At 56.5% G+C, this 14,864-nt stretch overlaps 2 long non-coding RNA genes across 2 annotated transcripts; both read right to left on the bottom strand.

The window, feature by feature from the left end:
* Window positions 1-5,843: 5,843 nt before the first annotated feature.
* On the bottom strand, window positions 5,844-8,140 carry LOC139362667 (uncharacterized). The gene is made up of 4 exons (XR_011621806.1): window positions 8,024-8,140; window positions 7,209-7,330; window positions 6,723-6,875; window positions 5,844-6,202 (listed from the first exon to the last, which is right to left on the bottom strand). It is a non-coding gene; the product is annotated as an uncharacterized lncRNA (long non-coding RNA).
* LOC139362666 (uncharacterized) lies at window positions 8,140-11,352 on the bottom strand. The gene is made up of 4 exons (XR_011621805.1): window positions 10,994-11,352; window positions 9,347-9,521; window positions 8,605-8,797; window positions 8,140-8,278 (listed from the first exon to the last, which is right to left on the bottom strand). It is a non-coding gene; the product is annotated as an uncharacterized lncRNA (long non-coding RNA).
* Window positions 11,353-14,864: the final 3,512 nt, after the last annotated feature.

The following is a 14,864-nucleotide window of genomic DNA, read 5'->3' as shown; positions in this document are numbered from 1 at the left end:
GAGGGGGTGGGGAGGGAGCCCGGGCCCTGGGTGTGCTCGGCAGCTGCTGAGATGATGGTAAGAGGGAGTGCGGCACCTGTCATCGTCACCTTTGTGATGTCCCAAGCAATGGGGGGCCCTGCAGGGGGTGGGGAAGGCAGTGAGGTGGTGGTGGGTGGGAGGCAGGGGGCTGTGGACGGTGCGGCAGGGACTGCAGTTGTGGGACTGAGGTGGGGAGTCCTGGGGGTGTCAGGACCACAATGGGACCTCCTGGCCACCCCACTGCCAGCCCCAGGGCCACCCTGTACACCATTCACCTTTGTCGGGCACGAAGGGCTGCAGAACCCACTTTCCGTAAGTAAATACATTTAAACATTCAGAAACATTCACACCCTAACCCTAACCTGGGGGTCCCATGTGCCTTCCCTCATGTGGGTTGCACAGCTGGAGACAGGATCGGAACCAGGACATGGTGCCGTCACCTGGGAGAGCGCTCTGCTCTTTTGTCCAGAGGCCTGGGAAAGTGGGACCATGACGTGAATAACCACACCTGAGGTAAACACATTTGCTTTTGTTTTTGTTTGTTTGTTTTTTTGAGATGGAGTCTCACTCTGTCACTTAGGCGGGAGAGCCGTGGCACCATTATCACACCTCAGAAAATTGGTAATTCCCCCACGCTGGCTACTTGTCAGTCCATTTTCAGAAACTATTTAGTTGTATTCTTTTCTTTTTTGAGGGAGAGTCTCGCTTTGGCACCCAGGCTGGAGTGCGGTGGTTCAATCATAGCACACAGTACCCTGACCTCCTGGGCTCAAGCAATCCTCCCACCTCAGCCTCCCAAGTCGCTGCGGCTACAGATGTGCCACCGTGCCTGGCTAATTTTTACATTTTCTATAGAGACAGGATTTCACCATATCGTCCAGGCTGGTCTCAAACTCCTGGGCTCAAGCAATCTGCCTGCCTCAGCCTCCCAAAGTATTGAGATTGCAGGTGTGAGCCACTGTGCCTGGCCTGTCATTTTTTTGTTTTTGTTTTTTTGCAGGAGACTGGAGTTTTATTGTTATACAAATCAGTCTCCCTGGCCTGTGATTTTTTAAAATTTGACTTCAGTCAAGACTACACACTGCATTTAGTTGTCATGTGTATTAAGTCTTTGTATGCTTTTACCTTTTATTATGAAAAATCTTAATGTCCAAATTGTGTGTTTGGAACAGGTAACTGTAGGAATGAACCCCTCTCCCCCACCCAGAGGTGCACAGCGCCTGCCCCTCTTGCGTATCTGCACCCCTTCCCCATCATGTTTTTTTGTTTTTGTTTTGAGACAGAGTCTTGCTCTGTTTCCCAGGCTGGAGTGCACTGGTGTGATCTGACTCACTGCAACCTCTGCCTCGCGGGTTCAAGGGATTCTCCTGCCTCAGCCTCCGGAGTAGCTGGGATTACAGGCGCCTGCCACCACTCCCAGCTAATTTTTGTATCTTTAGTAGAGACAGGAGTTTCACCATACTGGCCAGGCTGGTCTCGGACTCCTGACCTCAAGTGATCCACCTGCCTCGGCCTCCCAAAGTGCTGGGATGACAGGCGTGAGTCACTGCGCCTGGCTCCCATCCTGTTTTGAAGTCAGTCCTGGGCTATGCATGACTTCATCTGTCAATATCTGACCTGCCTTTCCTCCAAGCTTCTTGGCTGGAATTCTTCGGTAAAGATGGATTTTCCCTTATCCACTGCTTGGGTCCCAGAAGTACAGTTTCTGCTTCAAAATGCCCCGCACATTCTTGTTTTTCTCGAGTCCCAGCGTCTAGAGCGACCGGCTGGCTCCCTGGCTCCTCCGAGGACCCCGAGGTGACCAGCGGCTTTGTCTAGTTCCATCGTGAGCCCACAAGCAGTGATTGCACTTGTGGCGTTCCACGGTTGGGGCCATTGCCTTTGGAAGCTCGGATGGCTGCGTCTTGGGGCGATGGACAGACTCCTCGGTGCCTGCAGTTTGTGCTGGCCTCAGGGCCTCGGCTGCTCCGGGTCCTGCCTGGAGATGCCCGAGGCTGCCTCTGTGGACGGAGGGAGAGAGTATTTTTTAAAGAGAAAATTCATATTAGGATATATAATATAAAGGATTTGTGTTAATATTTCCAGTTCAAATTTAGGATTACAGGGTTTTCACTATTTGGATTTTATATCAGATTTTTTCTTTTACTCTGAGAATTTAAATTCTTTTTTTTTTTTTGAAATGGACTTGCTCTGTCACCCAGGCTGGAGTGCAGTGGCATGATCTCGGCTCACTGCAGCCTCCAACTCTCAGGTTCTAGTGATTCTCCTGCCTCAGCCTCCTGAGTAACTGGGATTACAAGTGCCTACCACCATTTTTGTATTTGTAATACAGATGGGATTTTACCATATCGGCCAGGCTGGTCTCAAACTCCTGGTCTTAGGTGATCCACCTGCCTCAGCCTCCCACGGTGTTGGAATTACAGGCATGAGCTCACCATGTCCAGCCAGATTTTTAGTTGTTTTTTTTTTTTTTTTGAGACGGAGTCTTGCTCTGTTGCCCAGGCTGGAGTGCAGTGGCGCGATCTCGGCTCACTGCAAGCTCCACCTCCTGGGTTCATGCCATTCTCCTGCCTCAGCCTCCCAAGTAGAGCTGGGACTATAGGCGCCTGCCACCACGCTCGGCTAATTTTTTTGTATTTTTTAATAGAGCCGGTTTCACTGTGTTAGCCAGGATGGGCTTGATCTTCTGACCTTGTGATCCACCTGCCTCGGCATCCTAAAGTGCTGGGATTACAGGCGTGAGCCACTGCGCCCAGCCAATTTTTAGTTCTTAATACATAACATAGTTACTTGATATATAGAAAATAATATAATTAAAAAACTAAAAAAAAATAAAAAAATTTCAGAGCTCTTCAATCCTTTTTCTTTCTTTCTTTCTTTCTTTCTTTTTTTTTTTTTTTTTTTGAGACAGTCTTGCTCTGTCGCCCAGGCTAAAGTAGAGTGGTGCGATCTTGGCTCACTGCAACCTCTGCCTCCTGGTTCAAGCAGTTCTCCTGTCTTAGCCTCCTGAGAAGCTGGGATTACAGGCGTGCACCACCATGCCCAGCTAATTTTTGTATTTTCAGTAGAGACGGAGTTTTGCCATGTTGGCCAGGCTGGTCTCGAACTCTTGACCTCAGGTGATCAACGCGCCTCGGCCTCCCAGTGCTGGGATTACAGGGGTGAGCCTGCGCGCCCGACCCCATGGTTTTTCTTAGGCCATGACACTGGGTTGTGTAAATCTTGAGAAAATCCCTCTTGGTGTGGCTAAGTCAACAACTCGGTGGACCCTTAGCTTCATTTATTTCCTTTTACTTTCAGCGTCTAGGATTTAAAAAATGTTTGCTGTGAATGTGTTCATGGTTCCAAAGCAAAATTCACAAACAAGGCGCCGTCAGGGGAGTCTGGCTTCCGTGCCTGCCCCTCCCCCCAGCGGGCTTTCATTTCCATTTGTTTTTTAGCTTCCATTTCAATACATTAAACATAAACAAAAATTACTTTTATTTATAATTTAATTAGATAATATTTAAATAAGCACGAAGCAATCCTTCACTCCTGCCTTTGCTTTTCCTTCCTGGGCGTCTGGAGGGCTGTGCGCCTCACCGGCCGAGCTGCCGCGTTCTGGACCTGCCCCTGCCCTCCACGAGCTGCTCACCTGGATCCTCTGCCTCCTGCGATCTGAGAGGCATCGGGCCTAGAGGCCAGAGGACCTGCAGTCACACATCTCGGCCCAGCACAACCCGTGCGTGGGGCAGGAGATGCGGGTCCCTCCTCTGGTGTGGCGGGAGCCCCGTGTGCGCCTGGTGGTCCTGCTGGAGATGCTGAGTGCGGTCACCATAGAGGTGCTGGGGCCGTGCTCCTCCAGGGTACGGAGGGTCTCTCGCCTCTGTGCTGGCCCTTCCACTCTCCGAGACTGGTAGCCTCATCTCCCACTGCCTTGCTGTCCAGTGGCATCTGGGGCCTGGAGTACCATTCGTGAGTGGCTGCAGAACGCCGGCCTCCTCATCCTGTTACTCATCCTGCCTTTACCAGCTTGCTGTCTTCCGAAAAGAAGCTTTCCCGAGTCGAGCACGGTGGCTCATGCCTGTCATCCCAGCACTTTGGGTGGCTGAGGCAGGAGGATCCCTTGAGCCCAGGAGTTCCAGACCAGCCTGGGCAACTGAGTGAGACCCTGTCTCTACAAAAAAAAACATAAAAAAGTTAGCTGGGTGTGGTGGCACATGCCTGTAGCCCCAGCTACTCGGAGGCTGAGGTGGGAGGATCAAGTACACCCAGCCTGACCACGACACTGTGCTCTAGCCTGGGCAACAGAGTGAGACCCTATCTAAAATAAAAAAAAAGTATTCCCTTATTGACTGGACATTGGGTTATACTGAAATGCACCTTCTACCCCATATCAAAAGTATTAATTAGCTGGAGTGCACTGAGGGCCAAGCCCCAAGAGAAAGCCACGCCACCAGGGAGCAGTCGAAGGAGTAGGTCACGGTCTGCTCGGAGAAGAGGCACTCACTTTATTAACTTTAAGTATTTTATTTCTAAATGTTGGGAGTAAAATCAACATACAGGGAACACATGATCATTGGCAGAAAAACCAGAAATGCAGATATGAAAACATAAATGATCCTTACCACCTGGAGACCTTGTCTTGGTAAACACACACCAGTCTGTGCCTTTGCCCAACTAGATGCTGGGAAAGACTTCACATCAGGAAACAGAGACCTCCATGAATATTTTTGTGGCACAGAATTCCTTTGTATTGAGATGAATTGATCACAGCCAAGTGCCATTTTTTTTTTTTTTTTTTTTTTTTTTTGAGACGGAGTCTTGCTCTGCCGCCCAGGCTGGAGTGCAGTGGCCGGATCTCAGCTCACTGCAAGCTCCGCCTCCCGGGTTCACGCCATTCTCCTGCCTCAGCCTCCCGAGTAGTTGGGACTACAGGCGCCCGCCACCGCGCCCGGCTAGTTTTTTGTATTTTTTAGTAGAGACGGGGTTTCACCGTGTTAGCCAGGATGGTCTCGATCTCCTGACCTCGTGATCCGCCCGTCTCGGCCTCCCAAAGTGCTGGGATTACAGGCTTGAGCCACCGCGCCCGGCCCCAAGTGCCATTCTTACTCCTGCAGGCTGACTTCCTGTGGCTGACTTCCTGTGGCTGAAATCCTATTTATGTTTTTGCTGCTTCTGGGGAGATTCTTGTTCCTATAGGGTCCCTTCCTGGACTTGTCTGTTATCTTTGGGGCAGATTCCCAGAAGTGGGATGGCCATGTCAAAGGTCAGATGAGCGCTCATCCCTGCAAGCTCCTCCCCACCCACACTCATCCTCCCCACAATCCCTCATCCCCATCAGTGCTCCTCTCCAGGAAGTCCCCCTCACCCACACTCATCCTCCCCACGACCCCTCATCCCCAGCAGTGCTCCTCCCCACGAGGTCCTCCCCACCCACACTCATCCTCCCCATGAGGTCCTCCCTACCACACTCATCCTCTCCAGGAGGTCCTCCCCACCCACATCCTCCCCACGAGGTTCTCCCCACCCACACTAGTCCTCCCCACAAACTCTCATCCCCAGCAGTGCTCCTCCCTACGAGGTCTTCCCTACCCACACTCATCCTCTCCACGAGCCCTTATCCCCAGCAGTGCTCCTTCCCACGAGGTCCTCCCCCCCACACTGGTCCTCCCCACGAACTCTCATCCCCAGCTGTCTTCCTCCCCATGATCTCTCATCCCCATGGGCTCCTCCCTGCGAGCTCCTCCCCACGCACTCCTCCCCCTGCCTGCCCTGGTCCTTAGGAGGGGCCCTGCCCTCCATCCCTCGAACTTCCGCACTCTGCAGGGGGTTGGTCAGAGGCAGCTTCACTGCGGCCCACACTGGCTGTGGACAGAGCAGGGTGCCTGGAAGGCGTCCCTAGATTCACATTTTAGAGGTTTCTGACAGTTTTTTTTATTTGGCAAAGCAGCTTTCTATTGCATCTGGAACTCTCCCAGGCAAGCCCTTCGGTTGCACCGAGGAAGGAAGGGCCACAGCCATGGCTCTTGGCAAGTGAGGCGTGGACGTGGCCTGGCGCCGGCAGGAGGCCTCAGCCGTGTGGGTGCTGCGTCACTGTGCGGGGGCCCTGTACGTCCTGATGAGGCCACTCCCGCGGCTGCAGGGCTCTTGGGCATCTCAGAGGGCGAGGGCACCAAGGGGCTGGGCTCCAGACGCTGTCCTGGCATGCAGGCGTGGGGAGAGTTGGGGTGGGTGAGCACCTGTGGGATTCTGGGATGTTATTAGGGGATGGGAGCACCCCAGGAAAGATGAACTTCCCGAGTTTGGGTGCCTTGGGTCACTCATCGCTGGGGTTTGAGTGTTCCCGGTGAGGTGCTGCTGTTCTGTGCCCAGGCCAGGGGGCGCTGACGCCCCGGGGACTCCTCAAGAGCAGGCCCTTGCGGTCCCTGGGCGGTCCTGAGTTTCTCCCCGTGCTGACTTTGTTTCTTCTCAGGAGAGGACAGAGCGGGGTGCCGCATGTAAGGTGTGGCCGCTGGATGACACAGGAGGAGCCCTGCTTCGGGGCGCTGCCACTGTCACTGCTGTGCTGCGTAGGGGCCAGAACCCCCAGCCAGGGGAGGTGCAGCCCAGCCTGCTGTTCAGCTGGGCAGGAAGTGGGCAGGGGCCAGGGCTGCCTCCCAGAGCTGGGCAGGTGGTGCCTGGTTTACAAAACCCAAATTCAGGGAGAAGAGAGACCTGACCTGCAGCTTCAGATCCACACCTAGGCCGGGAGAGGTGGCTCATGCTTGTCATCCCAACACTGCGGGAGGATCCCCTGAGACCAGGAGTTCGAGGCTGCGGTGAGTCGCACCCATGCCACTGCACTCCAGCGTGGGAGACACCATGAGCCTTGTCTTTAAAACAAACAAACAAACAAGTAAGATCCACACTGATGCCTGTTCTCCACTTCTCTCCACAATGCTGCCTCCTAATGAGGTGGGTATCTGGGTCCACCCCAGAAACCCTGAGGCTGGAGGCAGAGGGGAGTGTCAGCAACCCTGGTACCTTTCATCCTGGAGGGTGGAGGGAAGAGCATGGGGTAGGAAGGGCAGGTGGGTGCACGAGGGGACCCCAGGTCAACAGTCTGTCCTGAGACCCTGCCCTGAGCTGGGGGAGGGTGCACCTGGGTTCCACCCTTACCTGAGCGCCCTGAGCTCAGGCTCCACCCACGCAGGGGCAGTGCTCACCCAGACAGCCCAGGAACCTCTCTGCCCTAGACTGGCCCAAGCACCTGCTGGTCCTGAGCAGGGGGAGGCGATGAAGGGCAGTAGGCTTTGCAGAGAAGAGGGGCGAAGGCCACTCCTGTTGCCTGTGAAGTAAACTCGAGCATGGAGCCCCCTGTGAGCCTAGAGGGCCCTGGCTGACTGGCGCGTGGGTCTGAGGCAGCCCAGTTAGTACTGTGTCCACCTCTGCTGTGGGGTCCAGCTTGCTTCTCCTCTAGGCCTCCCTCGAGGGTGCTGCAGGGAGAGCCTGGCTGGCAGGTGACTTCCGGACACCCAGACCTGCAGAGCCCCGGCCCCTCCACCCGCTTGCTTGGGAGCAGCACGTGGCGTCTGCCACTCTCCTGCCTCTGCCCTCTCCCTGGGAGGTGCCCGCTCCATGTTCCAAGCCACTGTGCTTCTCCCTGCGCTCACATGGATCAGGCAGGAAGCAGAGGCAGAGGACAGAGGGCTCCCTGCTCTCAGGCCCCGCCTGGGTGTACTGTCCGGAGCAGAGGGCTCCCCCATCTGGGCCCTGCCTGGGTGCAGTGTCCCGGGGCAGAGGACTCACTCCTGTTGGGCTCACCCGGGTACAGTGTCCTGGGGCCTATCCACGGACGCTGTGGGGCCAGGGCTTCCCAGGGCTGCTCCCCTCTGGTGGACAGAGATAGGGGGCGTGGGCAGAGCCCGGGTGAGGGTAGGTCGGGCTGGGTGAGTGCTGGCTCACTTTCCCCCTTCTTTTTCATAGTAATACTTTTTTCCTTCTTATTTTGGGGAACATATAGGCTATGATGAGGCTCAACTCAGCCGGATGTTTGTGCTCCCATGCTCACAGCGGCACTGGCCGCAGCAGCTGGGGAGGGAGTGGATCCCACGTGCAGTCGGCGAGACGGACGTGCTCCCTGCGCAGTGGGGCTGCGTTCAGTTCTCCGAGGACGGGCTCTGACGCACTGCCTGTGGACCAGCCCTGTGGGCACTAGGCAGGTGAGACCCGCCGGTCAGGAAAGGATGGGTGCTCTGTCCTTGCACTCACAGGGAGTCCCACGGCCGCCAGATTCCTTGAGGCAGAAAGTAGAATGGGGGATGCCAGGGGCTGGGGAGGGGCTGGGGAGTTGGTTTACTGGGGACAGAGTTTCAGTTTAGGGAATGGGAAGTTCTGGAGATGGATGATGGTGACGGACACCAAGCAGCTCTTCATGCCGCAGAACTAACTGTGCACTTAGGAATGGGAGAAATGGTACATTTCCCGTCACGTGTATTTTACCACAGTACAAAATTATTAAAAAATAAAAAGATGAGGCTTAGCCGAGAGTTGTGTAACTAACAGCCCCCAGACAGAGCAATGGATGACAGAATCGAGAGTGCAGGGACAGGCTCCCGTTACCTCCTTCGCGGGTGGGAGCCCGGTGCCCATCTGGCTGCCCACGGCCCGCTCCTCCATGCAGCTCCCCTGGGCATGACCTCCGCCGCATCAGGGTTCCTTCACCTCCGGGTTCTCCTGACCAAGAACGTTGGGGCCGCAGGCAACGGTCAAGGTTGGCCCGAGAGGAGGAGGCGGGTGGTGGGGACAAACCTCTCTGTAGGGAAGAGGTCCAGGAGCTGCCTTGGGACCTGGCAACCCCCTCCCAGCTGGCGGTGAGCAGGGACAGGGAGGCCAGGTCCGTCACCTGGAGCAGATGGACACGGCCCAAGGATGTGGCTGGGGAAGGAGGGAGAGCGAGGTGGGGCACCTGGCTGGCAATGAGGACCAGCCTTCATCCCTCAGGGCCCATCAAGGGCAGAGCTTCCTAGATGTCGTGGGAAGGATGGTGGCACGTCCTGGACCCCGTAAGGGCAGCACAGGTCCCAGGAGTCTGGCACTGAACTGGGCAGTGCCCCGCCAGAAGTCGAGCTGGGGCACAGTCTTGGAAGCAACTGTGTGGGTTCCCCTCTGTCAGGCTCCGAGGCTGTGACTGGACGAGCTCTCGGGGGCCCTCTTGCCTTCACGTTTGCGCTGGCTTCCATGACTGGTGCCTGGCGTCCAGGTCGCACAGTGGCAGATGGGGGGTTGGGGTGGCCGTGAGATCCCTGAGCCCCTGCCACCCTCGTTCCCGGGCCTGGCAGGGACGTGTCTCCCTGGGGCTCACACAGTCATGCAGGCACTTGTTGGGGGCTCACACAGGATGGGGGTGCAGAGCTGGCCAGCGCGGTGCTCTAGGGCTCCCCGTGACTCGCGGGCACTGGGCCGCCTCACTGCACATCTCGAGCTTGCTGATGGGGGTCTCCGGGAGAACGCACCACTTCCTCCGGCCTGCCTCCTCCCTGCAAAAGGCCAAATCTTGCCTTGTGCGGCTTTTGAGTAAAAAACTATCATAATGGAGGATTTTAAGAGGTGTTTTGACCCAGATTCAAACCTGCAGTGGAAAACAAATTTTTTTTTTTTTTTTTTTTTTTTGACGGTCTCGTTCTGTTGCCCAGGCTGGAGTGCAGTTATGTGATCTCAGCTCGCTGCAATCTCCGCCTCCCAGGTTCAAACGATTCTTACGTCTCAGCCTCCTGAGTAGCTGGGACTACAGGCGTGCATCACCACGCCTGACAAATTTTTTATTTTAGTAGAGACGGGGTTTCACCATGTTGGCCAGCTGGTCTTGAACTCCTGACCTCAAGTGATCCACCTGCCTTGGCCTCCTAAAGTGCTGGGATTACAGGTGTGAGCCACAGTGCCCGGCCAGAAAACACACCTTTAAAAAATCGAGTCATCCTTTTCCTCTAGAGGAGCCACCATGTGTGGTGCAGTTTGCTGTAGGGACCCACCTGGGTGGACCTGTCCCGGATCTCCGTCAGGGTCTGGCCGTGAACTACCTGGCATCTTTGCTGAGGCCTGGGGTGCCCTGACTGGCTCCCTGCCAGGGAAGGGGGCCTGGGGACCCCCAGGGGCTGCTGAGGTGAGGGGGGCCAGGACCCGGCTGGGCAGAGTGAGTGGTCAGGGTCCATCCCGGGCACAGATGCGTGGGTGTTCACATCAGGGGCTATGGACGGGTGTCCCCAGCAGAGGGAGGAGGGACAAAGGGGCCATTCCAGAACCGTGGGCTCAGCACAGCGGGCATAGGGCTGGAGGGGCCCTGTGAGGGGAGCTGTGAGGGGCGGGCGGCTGTGCTGGGGACTGACCTGCAGTTGAGGAGGGAGGAGGGGCAAAGCACTGTGCCACCCAGGGCAGGAGAGGGCCCAGGCACCCAGCAGCCTCTATGACACAGGATGGCCTGGGAGCCGCGTGAGAGCCTTGTGGGAGCTGTGACCCGCACGGAGTCAGGGCCAGGCTCCTGCACCCCTGGGGAGTGGGTGCCCAGTGGGGCTGTGGTGCTGGGGTGGGCTATCCTGGGAGGACGGTGTTGATGGCGGTGGCTGGGAGTGAGGGCTGGTGGGGCTCCCTCTCTGCACCTCTGCGGTCTCTGTGAGGTGCCGGCTCCACTGAAGCCCGTAGCCTTCTCCTTGGTGAAGGCAGCTCACACCAGTTGTGTGAGGCAGGGCTGCACCTGCTGGGCCCCCAAAGGCAAGGCTGGGACGTCTCAATGGGGTCTGGTGGCCAGGTCTTCTCCAAGTTCCTTGGGCCAGAGTCTGCTGGGGAGACCTGAACTATTCCTACTGTCCTGGGCCTTGTGGGGACGCAATGTGGGGATGCTTCCCTCTCTGCCCATGGGGTCCACCCGGGGAGCCCAGCCTGTGTTTCAGGCTTCCCCCAGTCCCAACGTGGGCCTGGTGCATGTGTCACCGAGGGAGCCTGTGGGCAATCTCACCTCCAGTCCACAGAGGGAAACGCCTCGGACCCTGCGGGTGAGGCTCTGCCCCCGGGACCCCTCTGGAGGGACCTGGATTGCCGGGGCCTGAAGTGGCCGCGGCTGGCGGGGACCAGGTTCCCTGGGTGCTCTCTGCACCTGGGAGGGACATCCCAGGACATCCCCAAGTCTCACTGGGAGATCTGCCCACAGGGATGACAATACTGGTGATTGTGAGGCGTGCAGTCTTCCAGAGCTCATGGAGTAATTCTGGGGTGCTGATCAAGGTCTAGCTTGTGTGAGAGCTGGGGGCCACGACGAGGGGCACGGCGCACCCCATAACAACAGCAGAGGCATGGCCGTCAGTGCTGGGACAGGGAGTTCTGGGACGGGGAGTTCTGTTTGCTGTCAGGGCCCAGAGACGTCCAAACCCTTTGGGAAGAGCTCACAGCTCCCAGGGTCTCCTCAGGCTCACGGAACCACAGGCCCAGTTTCCAGATGACCAGCAGAAGCTGCCCTTCCTTAGGCTTTTTCTGGGTTCGCTGCCATTGGCCCCGTAAAGGAGGGGCCTCTGTTTCATTTGAGGATGCTGAGCAGGGTGAGCTTCTAAGCATCTGGGCTCATGGATCCTGCAGCCCAGGCTGCTTGGCACGTCGTGGCCAGAGCTTAAATTGTGGCTGACTCAGCCCTGTTCTCAGCTTAGTTAAAACTTCATGCAGCTGCCAACTCAACAGGCTGCTTATGTGATACTACAGTGAATTAGACAGCGCGAGGGGAGGACCACATGCTGAAGACGCTCAGCTTGGACCTTCCCAGGATGGATGTGGCTGGCCTGCTGCCAGCTTCCTGGGGGTGCATGGCTGGGCGGAGGCACCGTGGGTAGTGGACCAGGCTTCTCCAGCTCCCAGGACCTCCCCTCGGGGAGGACCGAGCCTTAGGGTCCAAGTTTTGGGAGTGGGGGCAACCCCTGTCCCACACAGTGATCATAGCAAATACGGACGGTGGACCTGCTGTGTAGCTTGGGGAGCTTGTACCGGGTAGAGGAAGCTGACTAAACATGCTCATGTTGTCACGGACCCCTCATGGGACTCCCCTAGAAAATCATATTCCTGTTTGGCCTGGTTATACACAAACAGACCTGGCCTAAGGGCAGTGTGTAAATATAATGTTTGGTCATTTGTTCATTCACCTGTCCATCCATCCATCCATCCATCCATCCATCCATCCATCCACCCACCCACCCATCCTCCCATCCACCCATCCTCCCATCCACCCATCCATCCACCCACCCACCCATCCTCCCATCCACCCATCTCTCCATCCATCCATCCATCCATCCATCCATCCATCCATCCATCCATCCATCCATCCATCCGTCCATCCATCCCTCCCTCCCTCCCTCCATCCATCTATCCATCCATCCATCCATCCATCCGTCCATCCATCCATCCATCCATCCATCCATTTGTCCCTCTGTCTGTCCATCAGTTCATCCATCCATCTATCTGCCTGTCCATCTGTCTGTTCATCCATCTGTTCATCCATCCACCCATTCATCCACCCACCCACCCGTCCACCCATCCATCCATTCATCCATCCATCCATTTACATCTATCCATCCACCCACCCATCCATCCACCAACCCATCCATCCATCCATCCATCCACCCACCCACCCACCCATCCACCCATCCATTTGTCTATCTGTTTGTCCATCAGTTCATCCATCTATCCACCTGTCCATCTGTCTGTTCATCCATCTGTCCATCCATCCACCCATCCATCCACTCACCCACCCATCCACTAATCCTCCCATCCATTTGTCCATCTGTTCATCCATCCATCTATTCACTTGTCCATCTGTCTGTTCATTCATCGTCCATCCAACCACCCACCCACCCACCTGTCTATCAGTTCATACATCCATCTATCCACCTGTCCATCTGTCTGTTCATCCATCTGTCCATCCATACATGCATCCATCCACCCACCCACCCATCCACCCACTCACCCATACACCCATCCATCCACCCACTCCCCAATCCACCCATCCATCCACCCACTCACCCATCAACCTATCCATCCACTTATCCATCCATCTGTCCATCTGTCTATCCATTTGTTCATCTGTTCCTCCATCCTTCCATCCATCTGTTCATCTGTCTGCCCATCTGCCTGTCTATCCCATTCATTCATTGATGTGTCCAGTACATGCTGGAATGTTGGGGACAGAGAGCTCTATACATTGTCATCCTGCCCTGAAGAGGGGAAAGGCAGAATCAATCACCTCCAACCCACCCTTGTCAGCCCTCCACAGGCCAGTGGAGGGGAGGACTACACGCTGAACATGTTCAGCTTGGACCTTCCCAGGATGGAAGGAAGGATCAGGGAGCTTCCTGAGTGGGTGTCGGCGGGTGGAGGTGGGCAGGCTGTCTGGACGAGAGTGGCCTGAGCCCGGTGTGGGCCTGTGGGTTGGAGGTGAATATGTGGGAGGGAGAATTCTGCATGCATCAGGAAGAGGCGAAGCTGGCCTGGACGTGAATGGGCGGCTTCTTCCCCACACCTCACCCCTTGTGCTGCCTGTGGAGTAAGCCACGGTGGCCAGCGATGGGCTCGCCCTAGGACCACTGTCCATGCCGAATGGTGGCAGCCACGCCCTGGGAGCGCCCCCTCCTGCTGTGGCATAAACGCAGCCAATGGACAGAGAGAGCTGGTCCCCAGAACTCGGCTCAAGTGTGACAGAGCTCAAGCCTGGGGGCAGCGAGGCTGCTGCACGGCCCACAGGACTCTGTCTTGAAGCAAGACTGTTGCCATGACCGACTTCAGGTGCCTACATACCGAGGTGTTCCTGTAGCACAGACGCCCCGGGAAGGATGCCTGTCACACTCCCCAGTGGTCACAAGTTTCCCAAGAGAGTCAGACGCGGCCAGCTGCACGTGTCCCACCTTAAACATGTGTGCACAAGACCCCGGAGCAGGTGCGAGCGCCACTGTCATGCGGCCACTGGAGACATGGCTTCCTTTCCCAAGTCCCTGTGAAGTGTTTGTCTGAGGAGCTGGGTCTGTCAGCCTCTCTCTTCGACCTCTCAGCTCTCTTGGCCTTTGGGGTGGGTCTGCATAGACCTGCCCACCACGGGACAGAGGCCTTCCCACAAGGAAGGGGCAGCTGCTGTGGGACTGCCAACGTCTGTCTTTCTTGCCACATGGAGGGTCACCTGTCACCCAAGATCACCTACACCTGATGGGTCACCTGTCACCCGACAAGATTACCTGTCACTGATGGGCCACCTGTCACCTGAGGTCACCTGTCACCTGAGGTCACCTGTCACCTGATGGGATCACCTGTTCCCTTTCAGCCCTCTTTGGCTCCAAGAGGCCGTGGGACCTCAGGTGTGCATCTGCCCTGGAGTGGTTTTGTTGTGGTTGGGACATAGCTGTGTCCATTTCTTCTTGTCCCTCATCCCCCTGGGACCAGGCCTTGGGAAGCAGACAGCTCTGAACCCCCAGAGCCATGAGCCAGTGCAAAGTTGGGAGAGAGCAGCCCATGAATCTCCAAAGGGCAGACCATGACCCGCTGAGCTCCCAGCGCTCCCTGCATCTTGGTGATTCCTGCTACTGGCTGCTCCATCCTCTCCAGGGCGGGCTGGCCTCGTTGTCACCTGTCAGGCACAGCAGATATCCATGGCAGGTGTGAGGTGAGGAGAGAAAACAGGACCCCACAACCCTGAGCCCTCGAAGAGGCTGCTGGAGGGACAGGGCTGCTCTGCAGAGAAGCTCTGAGGTCAGAGCTGTCCGAGTTTGCAGGGACAGGTCCTTGGGCCAAGGATCTCACTTTCAGTCAGCCACATATGCGTCTTGCAGCCCATCACCCACACAGAGAGTGCGAATGGCCCA

Source organism: Macaca nemestrina, chromosome 4 (assembly GCF_043159975.1).
Source record: "Macaca nemestrina isolate mMacNem1 chromosome 4, mMacNem.hap1, whole genome shotgun sequence".
Lineage (NCBI taxonomy): Eukaryota > Metazoa > Chordata > Mammalia > Primates > Cercopithecidae > Macaca > Macaca nemestrina.
The sequence above is the reverse complement of the archived record's forward strand: the minus strand, read 5'-3'. Positions and strand labels throughout refer to the sequence as shown.